The sequence below is a fragment of the Miniopterus natalensis genome, chromosome 4 (assembly GCF_054644295.1).
Source record: "Miniopterus natalensis isolate mMinNat1 chromosome 4, mMinNat1.hap1, whole genome shotgun sequence".
In the NCBI taxonomy this organism is placed as follows: Eukaryota; Metazoa; Chordata; class Mammalia; order Chiroptera; family Miniopteridae; genus Miniopterus; species Miniopterus natalensis.
This window is the reverse complement of record NC_142084.1, coordinates 96,980,901-96,999,364: the sequence shown is the minus strand read 5'-3', so window position 1 is coordinate 96,999,364 and position 18,464 is coordinate 96,980,901. Positions and strand designations below refer to the sequence as shown.

At 52.2% G+C, this 18,464-nt stretch overlaps 1 protein-coding gene across 3 annotated transcripts in view; it reads left to right on the top strand.

Annotated features, from left to right (window-relative positions):
- Window positions 1-18,464, top strand: part of CYTH3 (cytohesin 3) — a 103,011-nt gene that overhangs the window by 44,673 nt on the left and 39,874 nt on the right. The window lies entirely within an intron of this gene.

Sequence of the window (18,464 nt, the reverse complement as noted above, 5' to 3'; positions counted from 1 at the left end):
CGGGACCCCAAACCAGCCGCCCGCCTGACGACGCGGCGAGAGTGGCTTTTGTTGTAAATTATTTAGTGGGATACAGATGCCTGGCGCGTCGTGCTGCGAACGACGCCCTTGAAGCAGAATCACCTGCCCGGGCCGGGCGCGGGGCGCGGTCGGGTCGTTGGTTTGGGAAGCAGAGAACCCCCCCCCCCCCGCCGTTTTACAGGAGGACCCGAAGTTGAGGATCCCTCCTCGGCGACTAAAGACTTCCTTTCTGCTGACAGACGGAGTCGTCAGAACCCTTTGTAATAAGGGAGCGTTTAGAAAAAAAATCTTAATTACAGGCTGCGGGAGCAGCTGCCGGTGCCAGTCAGCAGCCGTGAGGCTCGGGGCCGACGCTGGCTCGTCCAGGTGCCCGCGGAACCTCCGTGCCGCGCAGGTGGGGGTGCTCGTGCGGGAGCCAGCCACGCGCGCCCGTGGCCGCGACGGGCGAGAGCTGGCAGCAGGAGGGCATGTGGCGAGCTCAGTTGTCACCGTGGGAGCCGGGGGCAGCACTGTGGCTCCGAGTGGGTGTGTTGTTTGTGAAAGAAAGTGCTGTGGCGAAGGAGCCCAGTTGCAAACCCTCCTACAGCCAGGCTGCCTTGTGCAGACCGAGCCCTGGGCTCTGTGGGTACCGTGCGCCCTGCCTCTCGGCGCAGTTTGGGGAGCACGAGGGACACAGCAGTTTCTCCTTTCGAGAAAAGAAAGACGAACGACTGTAATAGTTGAGCGTTGGACGTTTGAGTCAAAGTAGCCAGCTGGCTTGGAGTTTTGTTGTTACGTTATAGGTGACTTTTAGTTCCATGTATATGCTTTCTTTTTTTTTAAAGTTTTGTGATGTCCGACAAACATCTTTTTAAAAAAACTTATTTTTCAGTTACAGTTGCCATTCAGTATTTTATATTAGTTTCAGGTGTACAGCATCGTGGTTAGACAGTTATATAATTTACAAAGTGGCCCCCTGATGATAATTCTAGGACCCACCTGGCACTATATACATAGTTACTAGTTATTACAATGTTACAGACTGTGTCCCCTGTGGGCAACTGTGTTTGGGCGGTGATTCTGACTCTGAGGAATGCAGAAGGCTTGAAGGTAAAAGTAGGTTGAAAGATTTAAAAAAAAAGGAAGCCAGTGTGCGCCAGCGGTTTATAGATCTTAAGTGCTCTAACAAAGGATGGTATTAAGTATCCAGCCTTAAGACTTTCTTTGGGTGGTTTAGTATCTCTTCCGGGAATACAATCTTGAAATTCAAAAAAATATGTCCTTTGTGAAGATGTGCGTTACACTATAATAGAAAATTGGATACAGCCGTGCCTGATAGGAGACCGGTGAGGTAAATTATGGGCAGTTTATTGGATGAATTGTTTTACAACCACTAAAAGATGAAGCGGTTTGATACATCGTGGTGTAAAAAACTGGTGACTGCTGTGTTTTATTTTCTTAGTTTTTGTATTTTTCAAGTTTCTGAGTGACGTGTGTTACTTTCAAATTTGAACAAAAGAACTTATAAAAAAATGTACCCTGCAGTAGGAAAAGGGTCTGATGATTTTAATGTGTGATTTAATCCACTTCACTGGAACAGTCAATAATGAACAGATATTTATTGATTGTCTACTAAGATGCCAGGCAGCGTGCTAGGTCCCGGAAAGCAACATCTAACCTTTATTGGTACAGTTTATTAAGGCCTTTCTTCCTTGCCTCATGGAAGACACTTAAAAATATGTTTGACAATCTTAGAATAAGTAGATTTTTAAGTGAAACATCTTAGAGTTTTGAAATGACATTATATAGTGATTATTATATACATTTGGTGTGCTTATATTTAAGCCTCGATTGCTGGAGGTTTTGAAGTTAACATACCTCTTTGCATTTCTTTACTTATCACCACCATTTATATTTCTAAAAAGTAATGCTTTGCTTTAAAATTCATATTTCTAAAAATAAAGTTCAACCCTTGGAAAGACCATGAAGTCACTTGCCAGCCAGTTGTAAAACACAACTTTTTGGGGTATAGTTCAGAGTATAGTACAAAACTGAACTGTGTACGAAAGTCAGTTTCGGTTGCTTACGAGACGGGGTAAATAATCTAGTCAAAACAGTTACGGCAGGGGCGAAAGATGATTTAAAAGCTCTTTTTGCTAATGTGCTGGTTGGGTTAAAAGACCTTTAAAAAAAAAAAAAAAGATTCCTACTTGCTGTTTTTATAACTTAAATTTGGTCCAGGGTATTATTATTTGTTCCCTCCGTGCGAGATAAGGAGGGGGGCCGGCGATGTGAATGGCCGGAGGGCGGTGCCCGGAGGAAGGGGGCGAGATTACAGCAGCATTGTTGCTGGCGGGGCGGGCACCGCGCGGGTAAGCTGTGGGCCATTCCTTTGGGGCCTGGTTGCCATTCAGGTTTTTAAAACAGTTCTGGAGATGTGTCTCTACTTGGCAGGTGACTGGCCAGTTGGGCTGGTTGCCAGCGTCTTCCTGCTCAGTTTGGGAATGTGTCTGACTGACGTTCCCGAGTGGACCATCTGTGGCAGGGGAGGGGAAGAGCTTCGCTGGCTGCCCCCCTTCCCCCTGCCCCTCGCCCCACCCGGCCGGGGTCGATGGTGGTTAAGGCTGTGACTCACGTGGAGAGATGCTCAGCCTCGCTCAATAAAATAAATATAAATTACCACAGGGTTGGGATCCCGGGTTTCACCTGTCAGGCAGGCGGCAGCCCCCACGTTTGAAACCAGCTGTGGGCGACGGGAGGGTAAGTTAGTTACGGCTCCTAAGGGTGCAGCGCCAGCCAGTGCCCTGTTGGCTCAGATCCACGGCCTGCCCTCCGCGGGTGGAGGGATCTCCCTGCAGGCGTTGCCCACCCCCCGGGGTCCTTGGGCTTGGGGTAGGTTTGGCCGGTGGGAGATTGGACGGCAGGAGGAGGGGGGAAACCAGGTTCTCTGTCCTCTGTTCTGCCTCAGTGTCTCTGGCAGTGACTTGGCCTCCTTTTGGCCCCAGGTCTCCTGAGCTTTACAAATACCTCCTCTCGTTGACCCTCCGGCGTAGAGGTGATAGCGGCCTCTGGCTTTTCTGACGTGTGGGTTTCACTCTCAGCTTTTCCATCATGTGTGCAGCCAGTCCCTTGTGTGAAAGCCCCTCCCTTCCAGCTCCTTCGAGGGAATCTGTTTCTCTGGGTGAATCCCACAAATAAAGGGGCATCGGGCAGCAGCTTTTAAAATTACAGATGTATAAATTCTTTGCCCCAGCAATGCCAAGCCTAGGAATCTAACCTGCAGGTGTATCTGTAGCTGTGTGAGGTGCCATATCCTCGGCAGCGTTGGTGGTAATAAAAGGCGGAAAATAACCCGAGCGGCCCTCAGCAGGAGGTTCGGCAGTCAACCCTGCCGTGCCCAGGTGGGGCGAGTGAAGCTGTGAGGCTGTGGAAAGGAACCCAGAGGCTCCTTTATGGACTCATATAGAAAGATCTCCAAAGTATTTTACTGAGTTACAGAAGCATAGTGTATGAAAATGTGCATTGTTTGCTACCATTTCTGTTAAAAAAAAAAAAAGTGCCAGCACACGCATGCAAATTCTCAGGAAGGAATTCTCACAAGGGCTACCTGTTGGGGAGGGTGACGGGAACTGGGCAGGTGGGGAAAGCAGGTGCAGAGGAAACTCTCTGCTATGCGCCTTTCTATATTTTTGAAATTAAACTTTAAGTCTGGCTTTACTTTTTCCAAAACGGATAGTTTCACAGAACAGTACTGTGATGGTAAGAAAACACCCTTTTTTGAGAGACTTTTTATGTATTAAAAAATAACGCAAGTAATATAAAATGTAGGAAGTTATAAAATACATACATTGCCTGTTTTTTCAGCCTGTGCCTAGGAAATTAATAACCACCGTTCTTTTGAATGTTTGCAAAGTGACATGGTAGGTGCTTTAGAATATGCTTAGCGTGCATTCCTTTCTAGAGTATTAATAAAATATACATATTCAGCAAGTATTGGTAGCATTCCCTCCAAAGGCCAGGTCCTGTTCTTGGCACAGGGGTGAATTGTGCATAAGGCAGGTAGATTTCCTGGGCTCGTGGAGCTTCTGTTTAGGTGGGAGACAGACAAATAAGGAAAACATATGTAAAATAATTGCAAATTATGCAAAGCGTGTTGAAGGAAACTATGAGGGGCTGAGGGGGAGAGTGAGGATGGGCGGGGCATGGGGCAGGGGTGTGGGGCAGCCAGGTGGCCAGGGAAGGCCTCAGGGAGGAAAAGTCTTCCAGGTGCAACCTAAAGGGCTATAGTGGGTGGGGCAGGGGGACAGGCACTGGGCTGGACCGAACCGAGTGTGTCCAGAGGACTGAAGCTTTGTGTGGCCAGAGAAGAAAACGGAAGGGGGGGATGGGCCGGGGACAGGCCCGGGGCTGTATCAGATGGTTTCAGTGAGTAAGGAAGGATCTGAAACAGGAAAATGACATCTGATTTACCTTTCAATAATTTTAGCTAATATTTATACAGTGCTCTGTGTTGGGTTCTGTCCTGTGTGCTTTACATATTTTAACCTGTTTACTCTTCAGAGTAACCCTATTAGGTACTTAATATTTATAGAGGAAAATGGAGGCATAGGGAAGCTGAGTGACCTGCTTTAAATTTTGAAGCTAGCAGGTGGTGGAGCTGAGATTTGAACCCAGGCATTTGGGCTTCAGAGGCCATATTCTTAACCACTGCACCCCCTGCCTCTTTTAAGAAGAGCGTGCTTGGCTACTGAGTGGACAGTGGGTTGGAGGAGGGGAAGAGAGGAGACATGGGGACACCAGAGAGGAAGCTGTTGCCGGGGTTCAGGTGAGCGTTATAGACCCTGTTTATTTCTTTTAACCGCTGTAACGTTTTATTTACCTTGTCCAGTATTGGGCTTTAATGTTGATTTTACATTGTTGCTACAAACAGTAAGACGAACTCCTTAGGCTTGTTTCCTCTTACAAACGTGTGAAAGTTTTTCTCGAGTATATCTGTAGAATCGCATTTGTGGGTTCTGGGTTTGCTTTCGGTTTCCCTAGATACTGACAGATTGCCTTCTCACTAGGAGCATCCTCAGCATTCTAATCAGCTCTTGGCGTTTGTCTCACAAGTGAGAAATGATGTGCTATTTTAATTTGCATTGCTTTACGAGCAATGAGATGTATTTTTGGAGACTCTAACGGACCCCACAGCTTGGAGGTGAAGGAACTGTAGGAATTGAAGATGACGTCTAGGTTTCTGGCGGTGTGGCCATGTGGGAGGTGCTGCTGCTTAGTGATTGGGAAGCGGGGCTAGGAGAAAGCCATTTGGAGGGTCTGTTTGTGTTTTTGTCAAAAATGTCATTATTTTGCCCTTACTTTTGAAGGATATTTTCACAGGGGGTACAGTTGTAGGTGCTATGACTTGCCAATTCTTTGCCTTCTGGCTTCCATTGTTTCTCTTGAGAAATCAGCTGTATATCTTGTTCTTTTGAAGGTATTGTGTCTTTGGCTGCTTTTAAGAGTTTTCTCTTTGCCTTTGGTTGTCAGTTGTGTCACTGTGGTATGTCTGGCTGTGGCTTCCTTTGAGTCTCTCCTGCTTGGGATTGATTGGTGGTGGTTCTGCTTTTTGGTAGTGCCAGGACAAGACTTGATTGTACATTAGAGCTGAGTATTGGTGGTCATCTCTTCATTCGTTACTTTGGCCACATTCCTTATCTCTTCTCCTTCTCGGACTCTGCCTTTTCATCATGTCCTGTGTGTCCCTCAGACTCCTTTCTGTCTTCATCCCTCCACCCTTCACTCTGTGTATTTTCTTCTGACCTATATTCCAGTATATTAATTTTTTCTTCAGCTCTATCTAACCTGCTATTAAATTTGTCAGTTGAGCTCTTATTTTCAGTTATTGTCTTTTTCAGTTTTCTTGATTCTTTTGTTTTAGACTCCAACTTTCCGCTGAAAATTCTCATCTTGTCAACTAATTTGTTATATTAATCGCAGTTATTGTAAAGTCTCTGTCTGATATTTGAATACCCTATGAGTTTATTCTGTTATCTATTTTACCCTTGGCTTTCAGTCATGTTATCTTGACTCTAGACGGCCTGTTAAGCTTTAATTAAATTGTCACAATGTGTATGAAAATTTGTAGAGAAAATTTGAGACTCTGGCTATCTTCCCCAAGAGAGGTTTCTGACAGGCAGTTAAAATAAGGAAATATCACTTTAAAGTTGTGAGGATTGGTTTGCTTCTGGTTTACCCTTCTCCTAGGGTGGTCCTGGCTCAAAGCTGGGCTGTTACCAGAGCCTCTTCTACTTGGCAGCCCCTCAACTCTAATTTTTATCCCCCCAGCCCCCTAAAACTGCTTGAGATTTTGTTGGCCGTCTCAGATTCTCAGCCACTTGTTTCTGCTTAGCTTACTGACCTCTCAGCTTCTGCTGTGAATTGGCAAATGTGCCAAGAAGAAAAGTGGCTCAGATTAAGGGGCAAACTTCTCTGAGACCCTGGCCTCCTATAGGAGTCCCTCCTCTCTGCATTGGTAGCTCTCGGATACCTTCAAAAGTTGTTGCTCTTTCAGTTGTTCTTGGCAGAAGGACTGGTCTGCAACAAACTAGTCAGCTCTTACTAGAAGTGGAATCCCAGGAGGTCCTTTTGGTCTTTCAGATTAGAGTTGTTTGCGAGAGAGCCTGGTGGAGATGGTAGGAAGGCAGTTGCTGTGTGTGAGCCTGCCGCTCAGAAGACAAGTCTGGGGTAGGAGATAAACATAGGGAAGACTCTAAATCATGGGGATGGATGAATGAGAACACGTAGGGGAGGGAGTTGAGAGGAGAGGATATCCCAGGACTGAGGACAACCCAGTGAAGGAGACCGAGACACCATAACCGGTGCGTCGAGGAGACCTTGAAATTCGTGTGGTATTGCAGACGTTCAGGGAGGAAGAGTGTTTTAGGAAAAGAGAGTGGTGAGCTGTGTTGAATGCCCTTGGGAGGTGGGTGAAAATGTGGAAAGACAGTGTCTATTGGATTTGGTGACTTGGAAAACCCAGTCTGGTGAAAGGTAGAGAACAAGGTAGACTGGAGTGGGCTAAGGAGTGGATGGGGAGAGCTTGTCCCTTGCTGAACGGAAAGCATGTTCCGTTTGTTAAGTGACTAGAGGTAAAGAAAGCCAGCGTGGTGGGGACTCAGCGAGGAAAAGGGAACTACGCGTTTCTCAATAGGTCGTTCTGGTAGGGGGCCAACATTGCTTCCTATCACCTTACACACTTGGTATAAATAACCCCAGGAAAGAGAGATTGGTTTTAAGAAGTTATTGGCAGAGCCTTTAGAAAGCAGGTTTATCAATTTGTAATCTAGGACTGTTGAAACTTTTGAAGTGAAATGAAATGAAAAAATAGGTTTTATCAAAGTATCCTAAAAGCTGCTTAAAATATAAGTACTTTGAAGTTGGGGGAAAACAGTAAGTCATTTAAATGAGAGTAGAAAATGCACGGGTCTGCCCGGCCGGAGTGGCTTAGTTGGTTGAGCGTTGTCCCGCGCACTGAAGGGTTGTGGGTTCGATTCCCAGTCAGGCCACATACCTGGGTTGTGGGTTTGATCCCCAGTCTGGGAGTGTAAGGAAGGCAACTGATTGATGTTTCTCTCTCTCCCCCCCTCTTCCTGGGGACTCTCTAAGCGTGTCCTCGGTTGAGAATTAAAAAAAACCCCAAAATCCAAAAACAGAAAGAAAAAATATGTGGGTCTCCATCCTGATTTTTGAAGTTAAACATGTAAACATTTTATAGTAAATGCCAGTTCCCCAACTGACAGAATAGAATCGGCATGAGATTCTGCGGTGTCTTATAGTTTGGCTGGAGACGATTCAGCAAGCATTTTGGGGGGGGGGGGAACATCTTTCAACATTATGTAAATATTAGAAAAGACTTTACCTGAGTCCGCGGAGTTGGCTGAGAAGCTTCTGTAATTTACTTTCGTGGAGCAGACTTCCTTGGAGCGGCCTTCGTTCTAGGTAAGGCTCCAGGAGCGCTGTTCAGACGGGAAGGTGACCCCCTACCCGAGGCTCGGCAGAGCTGTTTAATTACCGCCCTCTTCTTGAGAGGCTCAGTCCTGTAATTGATGCATAAAAACAGCAGTTTGCTGTAACACTGGACATTTTAATGATGATTGAAAAGTATTTCCCAATATCGAGGTAATTAGCAGTGCTTTTTCCAGCTTCATCCAGATGTTTGGCACTGTGTAGACGCAGCCCGGCTGCAGTTTTGAGGGCCACTGTCCGTGGGAACATGCAATGCGCTCCGTTTACTTTGGACGGCAGGGCTTCCTCCCTGTGTGGACAGATACATGCGAAACACATGCTCTGCGAGCGGAGCCTGCGGTCCCCCGAGAATTCTCTGGAGGAGGAAATGGGTTGACCTATTTGGTTGCTATGAAGTAAAAACAATCTTGTTTTCATTTTTCGGTGAACATCTGGGTTGCATTTATTATTTTACATTCTAGAGGTTCTTTAAAGCCACAATTTGATAATGTGAGGGCTCATTTAAGCAGCAACTAGCTATTTTCTATAATTAAATTAAGTGCTAGGGTGGCTGATAGGTTTTAAAAAAAAATTTCTTAAATTTTTTTTTTCTTTCTATAAAATGTAACTTTTAAATAACAGCCCTTGGTGTTTAAACCATAAAATGGGATGTTGATGTTTTGGGGGCGGGAAGGGTTGATCAGCCGGTGTATTGCCTGTTGCCCCGGGCCGTGTGGTGTGTGGCCGTGGTCACGGCTGTACCTGGCCCTGTGGCCGGTCCCCTTTGTTCTCTTAAAGAACCCTGGTACGTTCACATGTCCACTCCTGGGGGAGGGGGACCTTCGCGCCAGGATGGAGTGAGTCTTTTTTATTTTTTTGGAGGGAGTGAGTCTTCAGTGGTGTAAGCCAGGCGAGGTTACCCCCTTTTTCTTTGTCGCGGGTTGGACATCGGCTTGCAGGGCAGTGTGCAGGGTCCTTGGGAGGGTGTGTTCCTTCTTAGAAAAATAAACGGGGGAGAAATGGTTCCTTTTCTTACGATGCACTGTGTCGGGCCTTGTTAGGTAGCCGGCTTCCATCCATACTGTCCGTCGGTCTGTCCGGGGCCAGGCTCGCAGGCTGAGCACCACCAGCTGGACCCTGGACTGTGGGGCTGAGTTGCCGACTCTCAGCCGCCCGGAGCCTCCCCGTCGCGACGCTTCCTGCCGTGTGGGACGGTAAATGCCACCTCGTTGACATGGCTGCGCAGGGGTCGCCGTCCCCGGGAGCCGAGGCCTCTGGCCTGGCGCCGGCTGCCGCAGCAGGTTCCCCCTCCTCGCAGTCAGGATCCCATCGCCACAGGGAGCGCGGAAGCCTCTTCTCTTCTCTTCCCCAAGTGGTCACTAAACACGTGGGCAGCCCGTGGGTGTGGCTCAGTGGTTAGCGTGTCAGGGGTTTGATTCGGTTTCGGGTCCGTTCCCGCTCCCTGGATGGGGTGCAAGTGGGAGGCCACCAGTCGATGTGTCTCTCTCACGTCGATGTTTCTCTCTCCCCTCCCTCCCTCCCTCCCTCCCTCCCTCCCTCCCCCTGAAAAGCAGTGGAAAAAATATCCTCAGGCGAGGTTCACAACAAGACCTACGGGCAAATGTAGTTTCACAGTTGTTCGTACAGAAAAAGACGTGCAGGCTCTGGCTATTAAAATGGCTTTATTAACGCAAAAGAATGTCCCAGTGGCACAGTGCCCCTGGGCGCAGTCTCTGAGCGCTGGCGTCGCCACCCGTCACCATTCGCAGGCTCTCGCGGCCTTTGAGGACCAGTAGGCGGCCCGAGCTCGGGGGCGGCCTGGGTTGGCCCTCGGCCGCCGGGCTGGGCGACTTCGGACCGACTCCTGCCCACCCCCGGATATCTCGCTGTAAGAACTGAGCTGGGTTCCATTTCTATTCGAGGTTAGCACTTCCTCCTACTTTTAATAAGACAAAATATACTTTCACATGCTTCCAAACCCGTGAATAAGTTTCGTCGGGCAGTTCCCTATGATTACATGTATTCTAACACATTTTTTAAAAAATGCCGTAGTTGAAAGCGGCCAACTTTAGCCTTTTAGTATTCTGTTAGAAGACAGGACTTCCTTTCAGTTTTTAGCAGAGAGGAAATAAAACAATCAAGAAGGGCGCCCCCCCCCCAAGTGTCAGTAATTAGATTAAAATTTTTGAATCGAGCCCTCAGTGAATCCTCTCTTGTCTGCGTGGCGTGTGGGAAAGCGACCGCGGCTGTGACCGGCGGGTGGGCGGCCTGTCGCATGGGGAGGCCGCGTCCCCGGGCGCGGGAGGCCTGTGCTCGCAATGCCCCGGCATCTCCCCGGCCGGGCTCCCGAGACAGGAAACGTCCTGCGAGTAAAATGACGCCTTTCATGGGCTGTGTCAGAAGCAGCCCGGTCCTGGCCCAGTGCTCTAAAGCGTGGTGTTTTCTCGGGAGCCTCCCGTGGGTTCCCCAAAGCCATGTGTTTCTACAGCGTAGCTTTTTCATTCAGAACCGTGGTGAAGCTGCAGACTAGTCGACGGTAACTGGGATGTTTTTATTTTATAAAAGAGACTCAGATGCCGGATGCCTCCTTCCTCCTTCCTGTGGTCAGACTGGTCTTCACCCAGAACCTGGCTCGGTAGACCTGCTGTCGGCGGGGCCCGCGGGTGGCGGCAGGCGGGGGGGGGGGGGGGGCGGGTCCGAGTGGTGGGCCCCACACCCGGCTGGCACCCTCGCTGTCTGCCTCACAGATGCCCCGTAGTTTGGCTGGACATGCAGAACATGACTAATTTTTTTTTTTTTTTTTAATCTGGAAAAGAACATACACAGATATTTCCCCCGGGTGCTGCTGCCGCCGGCGCTTGAGCACTTGGCTTTGGGGTTTAAGCCTCCCCGCGGCCCCACTCGCTGCCGCCCTGGTGGGCGCTGTGACCCTGGCAGAGGAGGGACCGTCCTGCCGTGGAGATAATAAAGGCTTTCAGAAGTGTTCTGGCTCGCTCTGCATTAGAAATATTGTTTCCTGTTTCCACGTTACCTGTGAAGATTCGAGGCCGGCTCCCTTTGGACAGAACGCCTGGCAGATTCCTACCCACTGTAGCTTGGTTTTAGCCACGAAGAAACACAGGGAGATTGGCGACCAGGAGTCTCAGGGGCAGAGTCCACAGGAGAGCCATTTTCTTAAGTAAAGTTGTAAAGTTGCTGATACCTAAGGCCATTCCAGCTTCCACCGATTAAAAAGATTAGAAGGCCCTGGCCGGTGTGGCCCCGTGGGTGGGGCATCGCCCTGTGCACGGAAAGGCCGCCGGTTCGATTCGCAGTCAGGGCGCATGCCGAGGCTGCAGGCTCAGTGTCCGGCAGGCTGATCAGTGTCTCTCTCTCTCCCTCCCTCTCTCTAAAAATCAATTAAAAAAAAAAAGAAGACTTAAAGGCCAAGCTTTGGGTGGTAACCCTAATCCGAACATCTTCCCAAATACTGGAAAGGGGATCCGTCTCTTAGTATAGGCCGTGAATTTTATGAGACTGTTGCTGCCTGTTTCATTGAAGCTCCTTGTTCCTAATGTCCCTAAACATGCCCTCCCTCCCTCCCTCCCTGCCTCCCTCCCTCCCTCCCTGCCACCCACGGCCCGGCCCCACCCCGCCCAGAGACTGTTCCTTTCATCCGTTCTCGGGGCCCTGGGCCCTGGGGTCCTGCGGCCTTGGTGGGCTGCCTTTCCTGCTCTGGGCCGATGCTTCGGGGCCGACCTCGTGGGGATGAGTCATGCCAGAGATGACCATCCCTTCCCAAATCATCTTAGTCCTGTGGGACTGCAGAGGCCCCCGACCCCCCTGTGGTCTGTGGGAATAAAGATTTCGAGAGTTTTTGCCTGTTTGCTCTGTCGGGTCAGCCCCTGAAGGATATATCAGATAATTCCCCCGGCTCACGGCGGAAAACAGTCAACTGCCGTGTTCCTGGTTTGTTCTGAGAACTCGTGTCTCTGCTTTCTGTATACTGACTTAGGTTTGTTTAGACATCTGAGCGGACTGTTACTTGTTGTTGACATATTTTTAAGTAAATATGTGCAGCTCTGGGCACTTCCAGCCTTGAGTCTTTGTGTAAGTTACCGAATCTCCTTAAGGTGTTCATCTCCTCGTGTGTTAAAATGGACGTTAGAAAACCCAAGTGAAATTACGTAGTGAAGAGTTTATCAGAAATCCCACCGGACAGTCGGCGGGCGTTGACCACTGCCGTGGGCACGCGGAGCCCCTCATCCACTTGGCAGAACGGCTGTATTTGGGTCTGGGCGTAACTGATGGTCAGCCGTGGGATTATTGTATCTTTTCTCCCCCAGCCTTGTATTTTGAAAATTTTCAAATCGACAGAGAAGGTGAAAGGACAGTGCAGTGACTACCTGTATATCGTTCACCTGAACTCATCATTGCTCACATTTTGCCGCATTTGCTTTCTCTCGCATACTACTACTTTTTTAAGAACTAAAAAAGTATCAATTTTAGAGAGAGGAAGGGGGAGAGACAGGCAGACATCGATGTGGTGTTCCACTTATTGAGCATTCATTGGCTGATTCCTGTCTGTGCCCTGGCCCGGGACCAAGCCTGAGACCTTGGTGTATCGGGAGGACACCCCAACCAGCTGAGCTCCCCGGCCAGGGCTCCAATTTTATTTATTTTTGCTGAACCATTTAAAAGTAAGTTATGTACGTTGTAACAGTTCATCCCTAAATACTTAACATTCCTCTCCTAAGGACATTGTCCTCCTTAACCGCAGTCATCGCCGGACTTCAGAAAAGGAACGGGAATTCCACCCTGTCCTTTCACGTGTGTCGGCCACGTTCTGCCTTCGCCGGTTGTTCTCCGAATGTCCTGAGTAGCTATTTTTCATGCCTGGTCTGTCTCTGATTAGGGTTTGCACCTAGTGTTTGGTTATGTCTCCTCAGTCTTTGTTTATTATTTTTTAAATCTATCTTTATTGATTTCAGAGAGGGGAAGGGAGAGGGAGAAACATGGGTAATGAGCGTGTCAGCGAGGGGCCGCCTCCCGCAGGCCCCGGCTGGGGATCCAGCCCGCAACCCGGGCGTGTGCCGGGAATCGATCTGCGATCTCCGGGACCATAGGTCGATGGTCAGCTGCTGGGCCACGCTGGCCCTGCGACTCCTTGGTCTTTAAAAAAACCTTTTTTATGGTGACCGTGACTGTGTTTTCTTTTTGAAGAGTCGCCCATGCCGGCTGCCTGATGTGACTTGCATCCCGCAGTCTAGATTACATGTAAAAACGGGAAAGAGGAGCCCTGTTTGCTTACTGCCATTTTTAGTTTTTGTGAATATGTTAGAATCATCTACTTGATTCAGGCCGAAGCCGCACCCTGTTTTGCTGGTGCTTCGGCAAGTGGGGGTTCGGGCGGTGGCGGCGGGAGTCACTGACCGGCTCAGATGTCCGTGGGCTGCGCGGGTGGCCTGGGAGCCACACACACGGGCTGTCAGCTCTGCCCCCGCGTGGAGCTGACGAGTTATCTGGCTTCGAGTAGTAAGGATTTTATTTTAATACTTGGCCACGGCTTTATAAAGAAGTGAACGTTAGAACTGGGACTGTGGAGAGACGCTGCGTTTACAGAACGCAGGCCGCAGACCCGCGGCCTCCCCCTCGCGCCGGCTCCGGGCCAGTTCAGCGCGGCGAGGCGCGCACGGACCCAGCTGGACCGCCGCCGCCCGTGTGTCCGGGACGGTCCCAGCAGGCTCATTGTAGGAAAACCCAATAAAGGAAAGGGCAGGGTGGGAAAAAATGACACCCTGTGAAAGTATTTAAGAAACGGGCCGGCCCGGCTGAGTTGGATCCCGCCCTGCAGCGCTCACTGCGTGCGGGGCTGCGCTCGGGGCTCTGGCGGCTCCCTTTCATCACGCTGTGCATGTCACCGCGTCACCGGGGCGCCGGCGAGGCAGCGGGAACTGGGAGCGGCGGGCACCCCGAGGCCCGGGCCCTGGCGCGGCCTCGCCCGGGTTTGCTCGGAGGCGTCCGCGGGGCCGCGCCGAGTCCCCTCCGCGTTCGTGCGTCTCCGGGGGGCACCTGGGCGCGGGGCGCTGCCCCCGAGGCCGCATCTGGGGGCGCCCCTCACGGGCCGCGGCGCGCGGGGGAGCCCGGGCCTCGGGGAGTCTTCGCCCCGCGTGTCACTGTCGGCGACCGGCGGCTTTCGCGTCCTTGCGCGTCTGGAACATTCCGTGTTTTCTGCCGGGAGGTCAGACTCCTCCGGTTTCTCCTAATTGCAGCCAGACTTCCTGTCTGGGCCCGGGCGGAGCGGGGCGCGGCGGCCACCCTGGGGCGCCCCTTCCGAGGCCGCTTCCCGGCGGCGCCCCTTGAAGGCAGACGCGCTCCCGTGTCCGCGCTTCACGGCGCGGAGGAGCCCCCCCCCCCCGCTGTTGGGCAGACACGGTGCTTCCCCTGCAGGAAGGTAACCGGGCCACGGGCACGCGGCTCAGGGCGCAGCCCGGGGCACGTGGGCGCAACCTGCCGGCTCACGGGTCACTGCGTGGGGCCGTGGACCCGCGTGGGGCCTCCCCGCCTGTTGGCCGGCGCCTGGGTTCCCGCAGCGGCTATTTTCTGCCTCCCCCCGGAGGACGTGTCTGCAGCCCCTCGGGAAACCTCGGCTCTAGCTCTCGCTGGCCCCCTTCTTAAGCACAGGTTTTTATTTTATTTAACTTATTTACTTATTTATTTATTTATTATTTATTTATTTATTCACTTATTTATTTAAAATACCTTTATTGATTTCAGAGAGGAAGGGAGAGGGAGAGAGAGATGGAAACATCAATGATGAGAGTCACTGATCACCTGCCTCCTGCACGCCCCCTGCTGGGGATGGAGGAGCCCGCAACCCGGGCATGTGCCCTGACCCCGAATCGAACCTTGATCTCCTGGATCCTAGATCGATGCTCAACCGCTGAGCCACGCCCGCCAGGGCCAGGTTTTTCATTTTTAAACAAACGTAGTTCGGAGCCCTGTCCCTGCCCCAGGCCTTGAGGCTGCCAGTGGCACGCAGGGGGCGCCCATGGGTGCTGCGCCCGCACGCCGTCGCTCTGCCCCGCGCTCGCTTCAACATCAATCAACTGCTTTAAAAAAGCCCCGCGGCTTCTCCGGTAGGACGCGGAGTCCGCTGCCCCGTCCGTGCCCTCCCCCCGCGAGTCCTGACTGCGCGACCCGACCTGTTCTCGGTTAACCCTGAGCGACCCCAGGGAGCACGTGCGGCTCGCTGGTTTCGGGATGTGAGCGGCTGTGCCGCCATCACCACCGAGGACAGCGCGCCCCGCCTCGCCCGCCCGGCCAGGGTGTGCTTGTTCCCAACGCTTCACGGCAGCGGAACCCCGGACGCGGCCGTCGTGCCCGCCTCTGACCCGCGCTGGGCCCACCCGCCTCGCAAGGGGATTCTGTCGGCCGGGCCACCGCCTTGTCGGGGACTCGGGCTTCCGGGCCCAGCCACGTCGCAGCGCGATTCGGCCTTCCGGGCCCTCCCTCTGTACATGATTCGGGTTTCCGGGCCCTCCCTCTGTACGTGATTCGGGTTTCCGGGCCCTCCCTCTGTACGTGATTCGGGTTTCCGGGTCCTCCCTCTGTACGTGACTCGGGTTTCCGGGTCCTCCCTCTGTACGTGATTCGGGTTTCCGGGCCCTCCCTCTGTACGTGATTCGGGTTTCCGGGTCCTCCCTCTGTACGTGATTCGGGTTTCCGGGCCCTCCCTCTGTACGTGATTCGGGTTTCCGGGTCCTCCCTCTGTACGTGATTCGGGTTTCCGGGTCCACCCTCTGTACGTGATTCGGGTTTCCGGGTCCTCCCTCTGTAGGTGACTCGGCTTCCGGGTCCTCCCTCTGTACGTGATTCGGTTTCCGGGTCCTCCCTCTGTACGTGACTCGGGTTTCCGGGTCTACCCTCTGTACGTGATTTGGGTTTCCGGGTCCACCCTCTGTACGTGATTAGGCTTCCGGGTCCTCCTGTGGGTGATTCGGTTTCCGGGTCCACCCTCTGTATGTGATTTGGGTTTCTGGGTCCACTGCCTGTACATGATTCGGGTTTCCGTGTCCTCCCACTGTGCGTGCTTCAGGCTTCCGGGTCCACCCTCTGTACGTGATTTGGGTTTCCGGGTCCTCCCACTGTGCGTGGTTCGATTTCCGGGTCCTCCCACTGTACGTGATTGGGGTTTCCGGGTCCACCCTCTGTATGTGATTGGGGTTTCCGGGTCCACCCTCTGTACGTGATTGGGGTTTCCGGGTCCACCCACTATACGTGATTTGGGTTTCCAGTTCCAACTGTGCGTGACTAGGGCTTCCGGACCCAGCCACATTGTACGTGCTTTAGGTTTCCGGTCCCAGCCACGTTGTATATGATTCGGGTTTCCGGGTCCGGCCACGTCATACGTGGTTCGGCTTCCGTGTCCGGCCACGTAGTCTGCGATTCGGTTTCCGGGTCAAGGTAAGTTGCACTTGCGGAGCAGAAAGTCCCCACGCTCCCTGTGATTAGAGCGGAAATGTGGGCGGTGTCAGTGGCGGGAGAGTTTACTCCGCCCTGTCACGTGGCCGGCGTGAGGGCCGCACACTGGGGAGTTTGCTCCGAGTATGGGGCCGGCGGCTGTGGCCTTCACCCCCGGGCAGGCGCGTCCTCGCGGAGGCTGACTCCCGCCCGGCGGGGTCGGGGCGCCGCGTAGTGAGCCCCCCCCCCCCGTGAAGCACTCCGCCTTCCGTCTTCTCGGGGCTTCTCCGTCCCAGGGCTGGTCCCTGACCTTTCGTGCAAAGCGAGGCCTGCGCGTGGACGGGCGTGTGGGTCAGAGCGCCCTGCCCGCCTCCGCTCAGGAGGGGGCCGCGGAGAAGGGCGCCCTCAGCCCGCCCGTCTCGTCCTAGATGGACAGAGCGCGCAGAGCCCCGGAGGTGAGTGCAGACCGTGGGGGAGACGTCGCGCCCCGAGGCAGGGCCGGGGAGGAGGCCCGTGAGCAGCAGCACTGGCGCCGGGGGAGGCTGTGGGCTGAGCGCCGCGCCTGCCCCGCCGCCTCCCTGCGCCCCTGGCGGGAGGGACAGAGAAAAACGGGCGAAAACCCGAGTCCCAGCGGGCAGGGCTGACTCGCCCCTGTGTCCCCAGAGCTCGTGCAGGGCGGCTGTGTGAGGGGACGCCCCGGGCTCCGCGGGGTGCGGCCTGAGGATACCCGGTGACCACGGGCGAGGGGCGGGTTTGTGGCGGAACCGGGGACCCCCGGCGGCAGAGGACTAGGGTCTCAGCCTGCGCAGCCCCGGGGGCTTCTCCCTGCTGGGCGCCCATCTCCCGACCTTGGGCAGCACCCCCTCCATCTGGAGCAGAAGCCACCGAGACAGAATTTCCTGAGGAATCAGGATCGCAGACCTAACGTGATAAACTCACCCAGAGAAGCGGACTTGCAGAAATGACTCTTGAGGCCAGACCGCCCAGGAGCGGGCGAGGTGACTTGTACACCTCAGCTTAGAAACCTAGAGCCGGAACACCCCGCCAAACTCAGCATCCTGAGGAATCATGAGTGATGGGATCAGGGTGAAGAAATACTAGGGGCGCCCTGGCTACTCTGGCTCAGTGGTTAGAGTGTTGGCCTGCGCCCTGAAGGGTTGTGGGTTCAATTCCTGGTCAAGGGCACGTGCCTGGGTTGCAGGTTCCAGCCCCAGCCAGGCATATGCAGAAGGCAGCCAACCCATGTGTCTCTCTCACATCAAGATGTTTCTTTCTCCCCCTCCCTCTCCCTTCCACTCTCTAAAAGTCAATGGAAAAAATATCCTTAGGGGAAGATTAACAAAAACAAAAAGGAAGAATGAAAGAAATACTAGAGGCTGGGATATCCATGTTCAATAAAAAGGAAAAAGGAAAAAGCAAATGTCACAGTAAAATAAGGCCTGGGGGTATATGCTTTTTGAGGCAGTGAGAAAGTATAATTTTGAAAAAGATTAAAGAAACTAGAAGTCAATTTCCAATTGCGTCTGCTTTGTGTTGTATACAACACAATTCAAGAAAGACTCTGAAATAAGTGATTGAGAGATGAGATAAGGCAACAGGCAGACTGAAAACTGCTTGGCTGAGAGGCAGATAAAGTGCAGTGAATGAGCCGAGAGAAAGAAACTGGAATGATACTAATTGCATTTGCAGACTTTTAAACTCCATTAGGATCTGCAAAGAGCAAAAATGACAATGTAGACAGTTAAATTAGTGCTGTGATCTAAATACTGTTGTTCCTGGAGAAGCTTCCAAAACAAATAGAATAGAAACAGTAATGGATACAATGGGAAGAAAGTATCTTTGAGCTGGGGAAAAAACAGAAACAAAACCTATTCTCCCAACTGCCTCCCATGTTGAAAGGGCTCATTCTGCATTAGATGAAGGTAGTGGAAAGAACAGCTGTATGCTGCTGAAAAGTTTAAATTTCAAGAATGAAGAAAGTACCCTACAAACGGCCAGTCAGCAGAGGGAGAAAAGGGGGGCTACTTACAAAGAAG